General features: G+C 51.1%; 1 long non-coding RNA gene across 1 annotated transcript; it reads left to right on the top strand.

Moving 5' to 3' along the window:
• Window positions 1–244: 244 nt before the first annotated feature.
• LOC117999185 lies at window positions 245–3,952 on the top strand. The gene is made up of 3 exons (XR_004676231.1): window positions 245–379; window positions 3,111–3,431; window positions 3,727–3,952. It is a non-coding gene; the product is annotated as an uncharacterized LOC117999185 (long non-coding RNA).
• The last annotated feature ends 12,712 nt before the right edge of the window (window positions 3,953–16,664 follow it).

Genomic DNA, 16,664 nt, shown 5'->3' with positions numbered 1-16,664 from the left:
CCCAGCCCAGGGCTCAGCGGGCGCCCGGCAGGCGCCCGGAGAAGCCGCACACGCCTCTCCGCACTCCCGCCCGCCGGCGGCGGGGCCGCCCCCCCGAGCCGCGCACGGCGCAGCCCGCGAGCCCCCGCAGGGCCGCCGCGCGAGAGCACAGTCGGGCCGGCGGACGGCGGCGCGACCGAGCGCTCCGCCCCCGGCGCCACGTGGGCGCAGGAGGCCCCGCCCCCGCCCGCCGCGGGCCCCAGGGCCTCCCCGGCGGGGCGCGAGTGACCTTGGGCGCGCCGGCCCCGCCCCGCCACCCGCCGGGACCCCGGGAGCGGCGGACTCGCAGTGGTCGCGAGGACGTAACCGACCCACGCCCCGCTCGCGCGCAGGCCGGAAGGTGCGTCGTGACGCGTTGTGCGCAGGCGCGACGTGCGGTGAGGCGCCCGGGGCCGCCGCCAGGGGGCGCTGCGGGCCTCTGGCGCCGTGGGGGGAAGGGAGGCGCAGCGCTGGGACCGGACCACGTGCGCACCACGTGGCGCGCCCGGCAGCCCCCGACGGAGGGAAGGCGGCCCAGCCGGCCACACCGTGTAACCAGCAGCCGGGGACGGCGAAGGGATCAAACTCCCCGCTGGCATCCCTGCTGACCTCTAGCCTCTGACCCCACTACCTTTAGGGTTTCCCCTCGCTGGTGGCCGTGTGGTGTGTTTATAAACAGAGCTGCCGGCGGGGCCCAAACCCCGGATGGCGGATTGACTCCCGGGGAGCGGAGCCTCCCGCGCATGCGCCCCGCGCCTTCCGCGCGGCTCTTCCTGCGCAAGCGCACTGGCGGCCGGGGCGCGTCTCTGCCCGGGGCGGGGACGTGTGGCCGGGAGGGGGAGGGCGGCGGCCGGGAAGAGCTGGGTTCCGCGGCTGCAGCCTTGCCAGGCCCTGCCCCGTCCTTCCTGGGCTGCGTCCCACGGCAGGCCGCCCGGGTGCCCTGAGCCGGGGCCTCGCCTGTGAAGGGGCCACCGTTGGCAGGTCGGGCAGGTGAGCCCTGGACCTGCCCCGGCTGCGCTCCGTGGCCCACGTGGCCGCCCCGGAGAGCCTTTAAACACAGCAGCCCCGCGCCCCCATGCATTTTGAACAAAATGTGGTGTTTACACGCAGTGGGATGCTGCTCAGCCTTGGAAAGCAAGGAAGGAAATTCTGTTAGGTGTATTTCATCATAATAAAAAAGGACAGTTCTGACCCAAGCTAAGGGATAGGTGAACCTAGGGGACATAAGGCTGAGTGACAGAAGCCAGAGACGGAAGGACGACTACTGCAGGAGTCCACGAACATAGGCACGTTCATTTGGAATAGAGGTGCCCAGGGGGTGGGAATTCTTTGATGGGGACGGAGTCTCAGTTTGGGAAGATGAAAAAGTTCTGGAGACGCATGGTGGTGGCCGTGGCTTCATGCCCTGAACCCGGCACTGAAGAATGGTTAAAATGGCAAATGGTGTGTAGTGTATGTTTTACTACATCCTCCCCACTCAACATCACCCCCAGTTCTGCCCAACGATATCCTTTCTGTGTTCTACCCCACCTGTCTCATCCCTGCTCACATCATCCCGAACCCCTCCAGCCTCAACTAGCCGCCTTTCTTACCTAGAACACACCATCCCCACTGCTCCTTGCCGTTCCCTCTGCACACAGCTGTTTCCTTCTCGTGGATTCATTCATTCAACAGACACAGATCCATGCTTATTTTCTGCTAGACATTATGCAAGACCAGGGGATGCACAGGTGATCGCAACAGGAAAAGACTCTCCTGGGCTTTATATTCTGGCAGAGGGCATAGTCAATAAACACCAGCAGCAAAATGTCCGTTGGTGGAAGTGCTGGAAGAACCATAAGGCTGCTGGGGACCTGGGATCTAAGCTAGATTGGGTGCGCCTGAGGGACTCTCTGAGTGCTGGTGGCTTGAGCTGAGACCTGCAAGATAAGGAGATTTCCATGGAAGATTGGGGGTGGGGTGGAGGATGGAAAGGAGGATTTTTCGGGAGAGAGAGGACAGCTAGTGCAAGAAGCCCTGAGGACAGAACCATTTTGGTGTGTCTGAGGAGCAGGACGAGACCAGGCAGTAGGAGCTTGTGAGTGAGGGAGAGGTTTAAGAAATAAGGGCAGAGGGGCACCTGGGTGGCTCAGTCGTTTAGCGTCTGCCTTTGGCTCAGGTCATGATCCCGGGGTCCTGGGATCAAGCCCCGCATCGGGCTCCCTGCTCAGCGGGAAGCCTGCTTCTCCCTCTCCCACTCCCCCTGCTTGTGTTCCCTCTCTCGCTGTGTCTCTCTGTCAAATAAATAAATAAAATCTTAAAAAAAAAAAGAAACGAAGGCAGAGAGGTGGGTGCTCCTGTTACGAGAACTACAGGAAGTACCCTCAGACTTGCTAGTGTAAAGCAATCATTTTGTTGGCCCGCAGTTTGGTAGGGCTCAGCTAGGCGGTTCTCACCCGGGGTCTCACGTGGGTACCATCTGGTGTGGGTCGGAGTGCAGGCATCTGAAGGCTGGAGGGGGCTGGCTGCCCCCGACGGCTGGTTCGTGTGGCTGGCAGCTGGGAGCTCAGGGAGGGCTGCCTTGGGCGTGCCCACCTGTGGCTCCTTCAGCTCCGTGGCCTCAGGGTAGCCGGACTTCTCATGTGGACAGGCTGCCCGCCAAGAGAACCAGGCAGAAACCACACGGCCTTCTAGGACGTAGCCTCAAAAGTCACGTAGTCTCGTTTCCATCGTACTTTGTTGGGTGGAGCAATCCGAAACCTGCCCAGATTCAAGGACAGGGGACACGGATCCACTTCTGGGTGGGCTGGGGGGGTGGGGAGGGGGTGTCCATGATTTTGGGAGCCATGTTTTAAAATCACTACAGGTGGGCGCCTGGGGGGCTCAGTCAGTTGAGCGTCTGCCTTCGGCTCGGGTCATGATCCTGGAGTCCCGGGATCGAGTCCCGCATCGGGCTCCCTGCTCGGTGGGGAGTCTGCTTCTCCCTCTCACCCTCCCCCCTCTCATGTGCTCTCTCTCATTCTCTCTCTCTCAAATAAATAAAATCTTTAAAAAAAATAAATAAAATAAAATCACTACAGGTGATCTTAGCTTTTTTTTTTTTTTTTTTACAGATGGAGAACATGATGTGTAAGGTGAAGTGACGGGGCCAAGGTGGCAGAGCAGAGTGGGACCTGGAGCTGGGCCCTCTCTCCCGCATCCATCCCACGGCCTCTGCTCCGGCCACACGGAAGGGGGCTTCAGGGTCTGGGTCTGCAGGACCTAGTTTTGGCTGAGATGTCTCCCCGGAGAACGATCCCCTCCTGAAGTCGCACGCAGCCCGTCTGTTCCGTGATCCTGTCTCATTGGCTTCAGAGCCTCATTTGATGGTTTACCGTGCCTTGCCCGCTTCCGAGAGCCGCACCCACGCCGGCCTTACCCACCGGAAGCGCTCGGTAGGTCCTGTGGAAGGAGTCGGTGGATTCAACGCCGGGTTCACGCAAGCTTGCCATGGGCTGAAGAGGTGGTACGTGCCAGACTTTAGTCAGCTGTGGAGTCCCACTGGTACCTGGTGAGGAGTCCTTATTAAAATGTGTGTTTAATCACAGCTCATCTCTTAGAGGACAGGTGGGGACAGGCTGGCCACACCCTTTGGTAGCACATCCTTCCTTAATGGCACCAGCAGTGGAGTTTAGAATGAAGAGCACACAGCACGGTGCTCACAAGTGGTCTCTCGCTGCTGGCCGACAGGGTGGGGAAGCCCAGCTGGGCGTGGACCCTGAGGATCTGCCAGGAAGACACCCCCAGCCTCCGTACTTCATGTGATCCGTCCCCCTGACAGCGGAGCGTTGCAGCTTCTGGAGTCCCAGACGCAGCTCGTCCTGAGGGCGCCTTGAGGATCTCGTAAGACGTGGGGAGGGGGGTGGGTGGGCACGTGTAGCCACGGGATCCCAGACGTGGGGACAGTTCTCCTGCAGCAGGAGCGATTAGGCCATTAAAGCCTCTTGTCCCACGAAGCAAGAGTAAGGCGAGGCATCTTCACAGAAGACCTATTTTTAAAAACAGCTTTCTCTTCCCACCAAATTGTAATTTGTTCAGAATTTTAAAACTCTAGTTTTGGCTAAACTTCCTCCTGCTCCTTCCCAATCCTCCAAATTTGGAGAAAATCTGTATCAATATCTGTATCTACATATATCTTTCTGCCCCCCCCCCCGCCCCAAGCAGGGAGCCCGATGCAGGACTCGATCCTGGGACTCCAGGATTACGACCTGAGCCAAAGGCAGTCGCCCAACCAACTGCGCTACCCAGGCGCCCCTATGTGTATCTTTCAACATTGATATTCTCTGTATATCTATCCCTGGAATATTGTCCTTTCTTCCTCCTTTTTTTCTGGTTTTAGACATAAAAAGTCTGTTACACACACACCAGGTACTAAGGAACTTACTGATCCAGGTTCCTGTACTTTGCATCATCACTGCTGAGGACTTTGCAGTAGGGAAGAGAATTTGGTACCTGGGCACAGAGAGCGAGCATCTCACCCTGTTAGAGAACTGGGCTAAAGCAGTGATACGCAGAGTGAGGCTGTGGACCTTTCCTGGCCTGCCAACTGTGTACATGTCTGTGACCAGAAAGTATACAGAAATACACGTTTAGGAACTTCTTTAGGAATTTGACATTTTAATGACATCCGAGAGTGGATCCCGTGGACTTGTCATCTGTTTTACAAAACACACTGGGAAGAGGTCCAAAGCCTGGTCCTTCACTGCACATAGCTTGGGAAAGACTAGAAGAAGGAACTCACCTAAAACTTTTGGGCATGCCATGAGCCATACCTAGAAACCCAAGCAACAACTGGAAAATTACCATACGATGGATGCATTTTTTTTTTTAAAAATCAGTAATATTCCTATATACAAGTAGCAGCTCCCCAGAAAGTACAATGGAAGAAAAGATCCCTTTTACCATACAAAATAAAGGGGAAGACACCCAGGAATAAACTAAAAAAAAAATGTGCAAAGTCTGTATGAATGATTTTCTCTCTTTGAGAACTGGAAGACACCAGAAATTTTCTTGACAAAATCAAGGTTATGAAGGACCCCGACTCACTTCGGAGTAGGCCTAGAGGACGTCCAAGCGAGCCGCGGTGCGGTTCTGGGAGCTCATGGCTTCTTGCAGAGACGTACGAACACACACACGTCTGTCTCCTCGGACCTGCCTATTCTAGATACTTCTGTGAATGGAATCATACAGTATTCTTTGTGTCTGGCTGGCTCCTTTCACTGAACATCACGTTTTCAGGGCTCATCCATGTTCTGGCGTGAGTCAACACGTCATTCCTCTTTGTAGCCGAATAGTATTCCATTGTATGGATAGACCACATTTTGCTTAATGTGCATCTGCTGATGAACACTTGGGCTGTGTCTTCCTTTTGGCTCTTAAGAATAATGCTGCTGCGAACATGTACCTACAAGTATTTGAGGCCCTGTGTGCAATTCTTCCGAGTATACAGCTGGGACTGCCAACTGCTGGGTCACACGGAAATTCCATTTCAACTTTCTGAGAAACTGCCAGGCTGTTTTGCACAGTGGCCACACCTTTCTACATTTCCAACGGCAATGTACGGAGGGTTCCAGTTTCTGGACATCCTTGCTAGCACTTCCTAGTTTCCATTTTAAAAAATATCCATCCTTGTAGATGCGAGGTGGTATCTCACTGTATTTTGATTTGCATTTCCCTAATGATTAATGATGTTGAGTATCTTTTCATGTGCTGGTTGGACATTTATATGTCTTCCTTGGATAAAACAAATGCCAATAAATATTAAGAAAAAAATTAGTAAAATTGAATAGAAGATATTTTTTTTAATAATTTTTTTTTAAGATTTTATTTATTTGACAGAGAGAGAGATAGCGAGAGCAGGAACAGAAGCAGGGGGAGTGGGAGAGGGAGAAGCAGGCTTCCCGTGGAGCAGGGAGCCCGATGCGGGGCTCGATCCCAGGACCCTGGGACCATGACCTGAGCCGAAGGCAGACGCTTAACAACTGAGCCACCCAGGCGCCCGATATTTTGTTTTTTTTTAATGACAGCTCAACAAACATAATTCAACATGTATTACAGAAAACCTTATAAACAATATCAAAAGATAACAGGAACCTAGATAAATATTGGTTAACATACAAGATAGACAAAGAAGGGCCTAAAATTTACAATACCCCAGCAATGGTGAACATATCTAGAAACCAGAATATGACCTTATTTTAAAATAAAATATTGAGAAAATATTCTAATATAAAGCAAAGCCTTCAAACTTTGCTTTATGTTGAAATAACAGGAGAAGGTTCGCAAGTGCCCTGATAGGCAGGTTGCACCCAATAGAGATTAAATTAGGGTCTCTAGGAATTCCCACATCAGTATTTTTTTAAAGCCCTGATGGTTTGTTTCAACGTGTGGATGGGCTCAAGGGCCACATTCTAGAACAGAGCATCTCACACTGTGTCTGTGACTCACCCGGGGGACTGGTTCAAATGCAGATTCTGATCCAGGAAGTCTGGGGTGGGGCCCAGACTCTGTTTTTAACGAGATCCCGAGATCCCAGTGATGCGGGTGCTGCCAAAACAGGGCTGCATTTTTTTTTTTAAAGATTTTATTTATTTATTTGACAGAGAGAGACACAGCGAGAGAGGGAACACAAACAGGGGGAGTGGGAGAGGGAGAAGCAGGCCTCCTGCTGAGCAGGGAGCCCAATGTGGGGCTCGATCCCAGGACCCTGGGATCATGACCTGAGCCGAAGGCAGACGCTTAACGACTGAGCCACCCAGGCACCCTGGGGCTGCATTTTGAGTAGCGAAAATCTTCCAGGTGATGCGGAGGCGGATGCTGCTGGTCCTGGGACCGCATTTTGAATATCGAGGATCCACAGTAGCATAAGACCAACAGCATCTGGGGTTTGCTAGAAATACACACTCTCAGGCTCCACCCCAGTCCACTGCCTGGGAAGCGGCATTTGACAAGGTCTAGGGTACTACTCCCTGTCTTGGCCCTGTGGTCTCACCAGCTCATAGTGGAGGGGATGGGCGGTGGATGTTGGGGCTTCTGGCTTCTGTCCCTGTAGCTTTGAACAACTGCTCACCCCCCAAAGAGAGTGTAATGATGAGTGAATGTTTCTCAAGTGCCCCGACCTTTCTTGGATTGAAAGCCCCTATTAGGAGGGTGATTTTGTGTTTGCTGGCCAAGTCCGCCGCCCCTTCGATGATCCTGGAGATGGCAGTGCAGGCTGGGGATTGAACGAGGCCGCAGCTGCAAACCGCATTGGCTCCTCCCTGACGGTGATTGCCAGAACTGGCCTGTGCCCCAGTTTCCTGGCCACGTGGGGAGTGTGAGGCAAGCACCCCTCCCTGAGCCATCCTCTTGCAGGACAGTTGGGGTGGACTCGGGCAGGAGGGTTGTGTTGATCGGCCAGAACAGGGGAGCATTCAATATGCGACCTGCAATAATTAATGGATTGCCTACTGTGTGGCAAGCAGCCTGCTAAGTGCTGGGGACATAGATCCAAGGCAAAGAAAACAGTGAGCAAGCCTCACCCATATCCCTGTAAACTATGAGTAAGTGCTCAGAGGAGAGCTTCCTGGTGCTCAGGGGCAGATCGAAGAGGGCTGTGACCTCATCTGGGAGGCGAGATCTAAGGGATAGATAGGAGCTCTGGAGAGGAGAGCGGGTGGGCAGGAAGCACACGCAGTGATTTGGAGACAAACCCTCTCCGCGTCTGTACAGACTTCCCTACAGTTTCCCCTTATCACTGGTTCAAACTAGTCTTAGCTGATCAAAGCTAGAATTTCTGGAACTTTGTGTCACTCAGAACGCGCATAAGCTCTTCTGCAGCAATGGCCCCGACTTTTGAGGAAATAGCCACCCCCAAAATAATAAGCAAGTGTCCCCGGGGTGTGCACCACGTGGGAGATGTGGCCCGAGGTCATGTGGAGAAGCAACAGCCCGGCTCTTGTCTGCAAAGAATCACTGATTTTATTGAAAAGATTGGAAACCACGCAGGAGAAGAAAAAGAACAGGCCCATGTGATTTAGGAACGGGTGCTGGAGGTGGTGGAAAGAGGGGAGGGTGCTGGGGAGGAATGGGGGTGGTCCAGGCGGGTGAGGGGTGGGGGGGCAGGTGAGGGCAGTGTGGACCAGAGTCCTGAGGCGGGTTGGGCAGCTGATGCTGGGAGCAGGGAGCAGAGAGCCAGGGCTCCCCGGCTCACCGACCCCCACTACCCCGAGGGACAACACAGGGCTTGCCTTGCTAAAATTCCTGAAGCATCCAGCTTTATCTTAAAAATGCTCATGCATTTTGCATTCTAATCCATGACAGAGGCGTGTTTAGCATAAAAATAATATTTTGAATTAACTAGCTAAATTATTAGAATTTTCTTAACACTTCAAGACAAACTGAGGTTGGGGAGGGCAGACCTTTCACTGCCCCACTCCTCGGCTGGACGGATGGGCGGGGCAGAGCTACTTCCCTGGGTGCATCGAGGCCTGATGGCCTGGGTTCAAATCCCGCATGACCTTCCCATGTGACCTGGTGGGTCGGTGCATGGGCTCCCTGGAAGGGGATGAGTCACAGGACCCACCTCTCAGGGTTGGGTGAGTAATAAATGGGTGAATACACAGAACATCCCTAGCACAGCACATAGCCAACTGTTGATCAATGTTCGATATTATGATCCTACGTTAGTAAGTGGTAGATGTTATGGTTATCAGCATCACTGACAGGTCATGGGGGTCTTGAATGGTTCACACTTCAAGAAGTGTGTCCAGGTCTGGGGTGAGCAGTTGAGGTCCTGAGTTCAACTGTTGTGAATTTGGGGGCCGGCGGGGGTGAAGGGGCAGGTCTGAGGCATGAGGATCTGGCTGCCATTGGCCCTTGGGGAAATGTTGAGGGGAAGCCATAACACACCACCAAGTTCACCAGCTGGAAAGACGAGGGAGGGGCCCCGGTGAAGGAGGCCGGGAGTGGCCGCTTGCTCACCTGCCGTGGAGATCATTTTGGGCATTGTGAGGTCAGCCGTCCACTGGGGATGGATGGATGCCTGTGTCTCTCTGAGATTCATCTGTTGAACCCGGCCCCTCAGCGTGGCTGCATCTGGACATGGGGCCTCCGAGGAAGTCACTGAAGTTCACTGAGGGTGGGCCCTGATCCCGTCCGATGAGTGTCCTTATTAGAGGGCTTCTCTCTGTCACGTAAGGTCCACGGCAAGGAGCTGGCCGTCTGCAGGCCAGGGCGAAAGCTCTCACCAGAAACAGGCTCTGCCGGACCTGACCTCGGGCTTCCAGCCGCCGGAACTGGGTAGAAGATAGATTTCTGTGGTTTAAGCCACCTGGCCTGTGGCGCTTTCTTGCAGCAGCTGGGGCAGAATCACACACCATTTAGAGCATAGCTGGTGCAGGGAAGGGACCATCCTTTATTAGATACCTACTGGGTGCCATGCTTGAAAGGCTCTGCACAGATGATTTTTTTTTTAAGCTCAGAGAGGTGTGTTCTGACCCAGCTCCCCTTTTCCCCAGGTCTCTCCCTCTCTGTCATTATTTGCCCATTTTAATCGTCTGTTTGTGGCCCCTCTGCTGGATACCCAGCCTGTCACAGAGTACTTGGCTCGAACAGATGGCGGATCCGGGCACTTGAAGGACACAACGGTCCTTACTGAACCCTCAAAACAATGAGGGGGGTGTTGTCTGCCTTCTCCAGATGCAGTACCTGAGGCTGAGGGAGGGCGGGGTGAGCACCTTGTCTCCAGTGCACACATTTGGACGCTGGCGGCTGCAGATGACTGCAAAGACCCTGCGCCTCCCACAGGAGGTGGGTGCCTCCCTTCAGATGGTGGACGCACCTGCAGACGTGTTGAGTGCACCGCGGTGGCCGGTGGGGCGGGCGGCTCTGGGGGACGCTCGGTTTGGAAAGGACGTCACTGTGCCCTTCATCCGGGACTTCACGTTCATGGAGGGTGGTCACGGGGGCTGCTCCCACCACCAAGGGTCTCCCATTTCTTTTTTCAGATTGCTTAAGTTCTTCTTTATCCTGAGCTGGTATCTATTTCCCTAGTTTTTTTTTTTTTTTTTTACGAAAAATGATAAACAGGACAGAGCCATGAGAACTGTGGGTCTCAAGACCTTTCTCTTGCTTGACATCAACCCATTAATCAAACCTTTGCGTTTGGTCCTTTGGCCTCTTCTGAATCTGTCTCGCTTGACTCACCTCAGCTGGTATTTGTCGAGCCCACCCATGGGAGCCTCCTGAGGACCTCTGCTAACTGTCTGGCCAACCCCAGACACACCGTCTCTTTCGTCTCTCCTCCCAGGAAGGGAGATGAGCTTCCTCCAGTATGAATGGTCTCTATGGATCCAGGTGGCCCCCTAAGGACCATCCGCTTGCCCCTTCTTGTCCTAGGGTTTACAAGACTTTAGCATTTTTGCCCAGCCAGACGTCGGGTTCCGTGGCTTCTAGAATCTGTCTTTCGTGGGGGACAGATGTTATCTCTCCTCTCCTGGTACTGTCCCGCTCCTCGGGGCTCTCTGAGGATGGGGGCTACATCTGTCCCGGTCACCGTCCTGTGTGTCGCAGTGCCCCCAGAGCCTGGCAGAGGACGTGCTCAGTAACCGTGTCGATCTGCCCAGAACTGAACTGACGCCAGTTCTGCCATCCCGTCTGTGATCCTCCCGATGTCCCGGATCCCTGCCTGGCTCCTGTATCAGCACTCCTTAAACACAGCATATTCTCTTTTGTAACTATAAACGTCACACATGCCCGCTAAGGATCCTAAAAGCCACCAAACAAAAGGCAGCCCATACTTCAGTGCTCAAGGTAATGACTGCCAAAGTTTTCTTCTGGAGTTTTCGACTCGAATTTCCAGCTCCCTGTAGAGGAGTTCTGCTGGGGTGTCTCTAACACATCTTAAACCCTACCTGACCCTAATCAACCTCATCATCTTCCCCTTCACACTGCTCCCGAGTTCCCAAGATTGGTTAATAGCATCGCTATTCACCAGATCACCCAAGACAGAAATCTTGCATTATCTTCCATTTGACCCCCCTGGATGTCCAATTATTCATCAAGACTTGCCCAGTCTTGCTCCCTGGAATGTGGTTTCTCATCATTACCACAGCTTCCCTGGACTCTAAAACAGCCCCTTATCGTGGCTCATCCGAATTACTGCAACCACATTCTTACTGGTCTCCTGACCTTTAACCTCTCCCGCTGGGGCAATCTAATCTCTACCCTCCTGCTGAGATAAGACCGTATTCTATCCCTCTGCTCAAAAACCTTCAGAGACACTCCATTTTCCACAGGAAAATCCAGCATGACATTCAGAACTCCCTATCCTTTGGTCCAAGTCTCGGTCTTCATCCTTATCCTCTACTCAAGGGTCACCTCCTCCAGGAAGCCTTCTCTAATCTTGAGGGTCAAAATTAACAAGCCCATTTCTCTGTTCTCCTGTGGTGCTTTTGCCAGGTACCTTTAACAGGTCTTACCAATCACTTTATGGTTTGTCGCTTATATCTCTTGCTCCCTCTCTGGACGGAGCACTTGTCAACACCAGGGACCCCTTCACTCATCTTTGTGCGGCCCGAGAGAATCACAGCATTGTTCAGGTTGATTTCAGCACAGGATTCACCTGGGCAGAGAAACCTGAACACGTAAAGCACAGACACGCCATCTGAGATTCACCTCACTTCCCTGGAACTTCGGTTTTCTCTTTTAAAAAGTTTTAAGTGAAAGTTTTAGATTACTCTGTCTTTTGAACATCTAATTTTTATCTCTTTAAAAGTTAAGAAAAGGTGTATTTCCCAGGTACCCATTCCCTCTCATTTTGCTTGAGGAATCACCTGTCTCTTTCCCACTGGAGACAGTTCAGTGGCGGTGGGTGGGGTTTAGAGTCAGGCGTCCACCCTCCCGGAGCCACAGGGGGTCACATGACCCAAGCCAGACCCAGCTGGACGCTTCTTCTGGAAACTGAAGCTGGAGCAAAAGAACAAAGAGGCTACAAAATGAGTGGGGTTCTTTTCCATGCCCTTATGGGACCTTCTTTGGTCTTAGGATGTGCCAAAATGAGGGCCCCGCCCCCTGTGGGGTTGGGGACACTTAGATTTTTGACAGTTACAACGGGATGGAATTTCTAGAGCTCCTAAGGGCTTTGCTAATACTCCTCTTCTTCCTTAGGGAACACCATAGGATGCCATATTTAGTCGGAGCCCGTGGTCCTTCCAGCTCTCTGCTGGAGGCAGGTTCTCCTGGGCATCTGAGGGGGCAACGCTTATCTGGTGGGTGTGTGGGCGCAAGCAGCCCCTCAAAGTTTACTGTTCAGCATGGTGGGGAAGTCTCTCATGATGGAGACATGTGGGCACATCTATTTATAACTCATGTTTTATTTGAGACAAGCAGAATCTCCAAAGAGGGACTTTTAAAAGGCAAGTGTATAGACTTAGGTGTTTTTCTCCTTTTCCCAGCCTATAGCTTGGCTTCCAGGAAAGGATGTGGTTTGCTTTCACCCACAGGTGACTGTTTACGAACCCAGCTACTCCCTCAAGAAGGAGGATCCTCACATGTGGGTGAGGATGTCTCCCATAACCTTGTGGGTGTGGTTCTTGCTTCTTAACTCTTGAGTTGCCTTCATTCTGGCCTGTTTTCAAGCCTGGCTCTCCAGCTTCTTGTGGGTCCTGTGAGCCCAGAATTGCTCAGGGAGGAGTTTGCAGGCTGTGGAAAAAGAGTGGCTTAAATATCAGATAGGCAGCTGGTCTGGTCTGGGGCTCCACAGAGTCACTACTGTCCCAGACTCTTCCTGTCTTTCTGCTCTGACCAGCCTCAGCGAATGCCTTCCATCCTCAAGGTCACATAATGCCATGACTGCTGCTGTAGCACCAGCCATCACATCACGTTCATATTCCATGCAGGAGGAATGAGGAGGCAGGAGGGACAAAAGGGCATTGCCGGCACAGTCAGCCACTTAAAAAAAATATCTTACCCAGTGGACTTCCATTTATAACTGGTCTGCCCTATAACAATGTCACACAGCCACCCCGAGTTTTAAGGGAAGCTGGGAGGGGCAGTGTAAGTGGACACGGTTCCCACCCTGGCTAAAGCCAGGCTTCTGTTAGGAAGGAAGAGAGAGAGAGAGAATGGATGTTGGGGGGGCAAGTCTCACTCTTTGCCTCAACCCCCAACATCCTTGCCAGGACTCGCTTTTGCTTAGATTCGTTTGAGTTACTTTCTGTGGCTTTCAACCAAAGCCACTGTAACTTATTTTTTTCTTCTTATAAAAACAATGCATTCAGATTTACTGTGGGGGAAGAAGGGAAAATACAGGAAAGAAACAACAACAACAAAAAAGAAAGATAAAAACCACCTGTAATACTACTACCCAGAGATAAACATCATTAATAATATATCGTAACAATAAATACCAACTCCTGGCTTTCTAGCTTTTAGAAAATAAACAGAATCTTAAAGGGATGCAGCCTTCCACGGAACATTTGATGCTTCGTTTGGTTTCACCCTGGGGTCTCTGCGCGGCTGATGAGCCGCCATAATGGGGCTGGCCACACGGCTTGTTCACGGCTGGGCTCTGTTCCGACCCGTTAGTGCCCAGGCAGTACTTAACTAGATAAATAAGTGATCTACTTTGAAAATGCTTTTTATTTTGAACACATTGTAGATTCTCAAGAAGTTGCAAAAAAATATATATACTGGGAGGTCCCAGGGACTACATCCAGTTTTCCTCAATGGTAACATGGATAATTACATAGTCCAGTCGCCTACCCAGGAAATTGACATTTGTACAAAGCTGCAGAACTCAGCTTCACCGCTTATGTGGGGGTTTGTGTGCAGTTTTGTGTGATTTTATCTCACATGTAGGTCTGGGTACCCATCACCACAATCAAGACACAGAACTGCACCACCACCACAAAGATCCCCCTTATGACGTCCCTTTATGGCGACACACACCCCATCTCCATTCTTGCCCCTGGGAAACCACTGATCTGTTGTCCTTCCCTATCATTTTATCATTTAAAGAACGTTCTATAACTGGAATCCTATCGCATGTAACCTTTGGAGATTGGCTTTTTTTCTCCACTCAGCATAATTCCTTTGAGATTCATAAAAGTTATTATGTGTATCAATGGTTTGTTCCTTTTTATTGCTAAGTAGCATTCATGGTGGTGGATGTAACGGGTTTGTTGAAGGGTACTGGGTTTGTTTCCAGTCTGGGGCTATTATGGATAAAGCTGCTACAAACAGTCGAACAATCATGCACAGGTTTTTGTGTGCATGTAAGTTTTCATTTCTGGGCAGATGCCCAAGAGTAATTTCTGGGTTGTATAGTAAGTGCATATTTGGTTTTGTGAGAGACCATCAAACCATTTTCCAGAGTGGCTGGCCTGTTTTACCTTTCTGCCAGCAGCGTGTGCAGGATCCAGTTTCTCCACATCCTCGCCAGCACTGGGAGTTGTCACTGTTTTATTTTAGCCATCCTGGTAGGTGTGTAGTGACATTTCATGGTGGTTTTAATTGCATTTCTCCAGTGACTAATATTGTCAAACTCTCCTCATATGCTTATTTGCCATCTGTTTATCTTTTTCAGTGAAATGTCTTTTTGTTTCTTTTGCCCATTTTCCAATTCGGTTTTTTTCCCAATGGATTTTTGAGTGTTCTTTTTTTATATATATTCTAAATACAAGTCCTTTGCTAAATAAGTGGTTTGCAAATATTCTCTCCTAGTCTGTAACTTATTTTTTAACCCCTTAACAGTCTTTTTTTCCCCTGCTGAGATATAATTGACATACCATAAATTCACCCTTTTAAAGTGCACAACCCACTAGTTTTTAGTGTATTCACAATGTTGTACAACCCTTCTCACTATTAAATTCCTGAGCACTTCCATCACTCCAAAAATAAACTCCAGACCCATCAGCAGTCCATCCTCATTCTTTCCTTCCCTCCAGCCCCCAAAATCTACTCTGTCTGGATTCACCTGTTCTGGGTATTTCACATAAATGCAATCCCACACCACAGGACCTTGTGTGTCCAGCTTCTTTAACTCAGCATCATGTTTTCGGGCTTTGTGTGTCATCGCAGGTGTTGGTGTTTTATTCGCCTTTCTGACTGAATAGTATTCCCTTGTATGGACAGACCACGTTGTGTGTATCCATTGTTATGAGCTGAACTGGGTCCTCCCAGGAGGAGATGTTGAAATCCTAACTCTCCGTACCTCAGAATGTGACCTTATTTGGAAATGGGGTGGTTGCGGATGTAACTAGTTGAACACAGTCGTACTGAGGAGTGAGCCTTTAATGACTGGGGTCCTGATAAGATTTGCAGAGAGAAGATGGCCCTGTGACAGCAGAGGCCGAAAGTGAAGTGACGCAGTCACACGCTGAGAAACGCCGAGCTCGGCGGGCCACCACCGAGGCTGGAAAGGGCAAGGAGGGATTCTCCTCCGGCTCCCAGAGGAGCACGGCCCTGCCGATGCCCGATTTCTGCCATCTGGTCTCCGGAGCTGTGAGACAGTACATTTCCATGTATTTTCCATGTATTTCCATGGTTTCAAGGCACCTGGTTTGCGGTAATTTGGTTTGGCAGCCCTGGGAAGCTCACACATGCGATCATGGTTTGAGGGACATCTGGATTGTTTCTAGCCGTTGGCTGTTAGGAATCACGCTGCTGGGAACATTCGCGGACAGTTTTCGTGTGGACATATGCTTTCACTTCGCTTGGCTCTCTACTTAGGAGGGGAACTGCTGAGTCATATGGCAGCTCTGTGTTTAGCTGTGTGTGTGTGTGGCAAAATACACAGAACATAAAATCTATCATTTGAACCATTTTAAAGCGCACAATTCAGTGGCACTAAGTAATTCACAAATTGTGCAACCATCCCCACGATCTAGTTCCAGAACGTTGTCCCTCAACTGAAACCCTGTACCCACTCCCCATTCCCTTTCCCCCCCAGCCCCTGAAAATCACTCATCTGCTTTCTGTCCCTATGGATTTGCGATCCCGAGTATTTCATTTAAATGGAATTCTACCATATATGTCCTTTTGCGTTTGGCTTCTTTCACTTATATTTTGCAGTTCAACCACATCCTGGCATGTAGCAGTAAAGTACTTTGTTCCTTTTATGGAGGAATAATATTTTACTCTCTGGATAGACTGCATTTTGTTTATCTGTTCATCCATTGATGGACACTGGGCTGTTTCCACCTTCTGGCTCTTGTGAATCATGCTGCTAATGAACATTCATGCACAAGTCTTGGTTTGAATGCCTGTTTTCCACTCTTTTGGTTACTTATCTGGGAGTGGAATTGCTGGATCATTCTAGGCAAAGGCGTCTGCACCCCCGGATGAGGGTCCTTGCCAGAACCCAACCATGCTGGCACCCTGATCCTGGACTTGGAGCTTTTAGCACTGTGGGAAATAAGTTCCTGTTGTTTATAAGCCACCCAGTCTGTGGGAACTTTGTTGTAGCAGCCTGAACTGAGACAGTTTTGTCTGTTTTTGAACTTGATTGGGCTTCCTTGCTCGGCAGAGTCTGTGAGACTTGTGCATGTTGTTGGGTAGGTGGGTTGTTCCTTCTCGTTGCTGTATCACATTCCATCACCAGAATATTCTACATGCTACAACCCACCGAGGGACACGTGGGTTGTGTC

Source organism: Mirounga leonina, unplaced genomic scaffold (genome assembly GCF_011800145.1).
Source record: "Mirounga leonina isolate KUSES-001 unplaced genomic scaffold, KU_Mleo_1.0 Mir_454, whole genome shotgun sequence".
Taxonomy (NCBI): Eukaryota; Metazoa; Chordata; class Mammalia; order Carnivora; family Phocidae; genus Mirounga; species Mirounga leonina.
The sequence above is the reverse complement of the archived record's forward strand: the minus strand, read 5'-3'. Positions and strand labels throughout refer to the sequence as shown.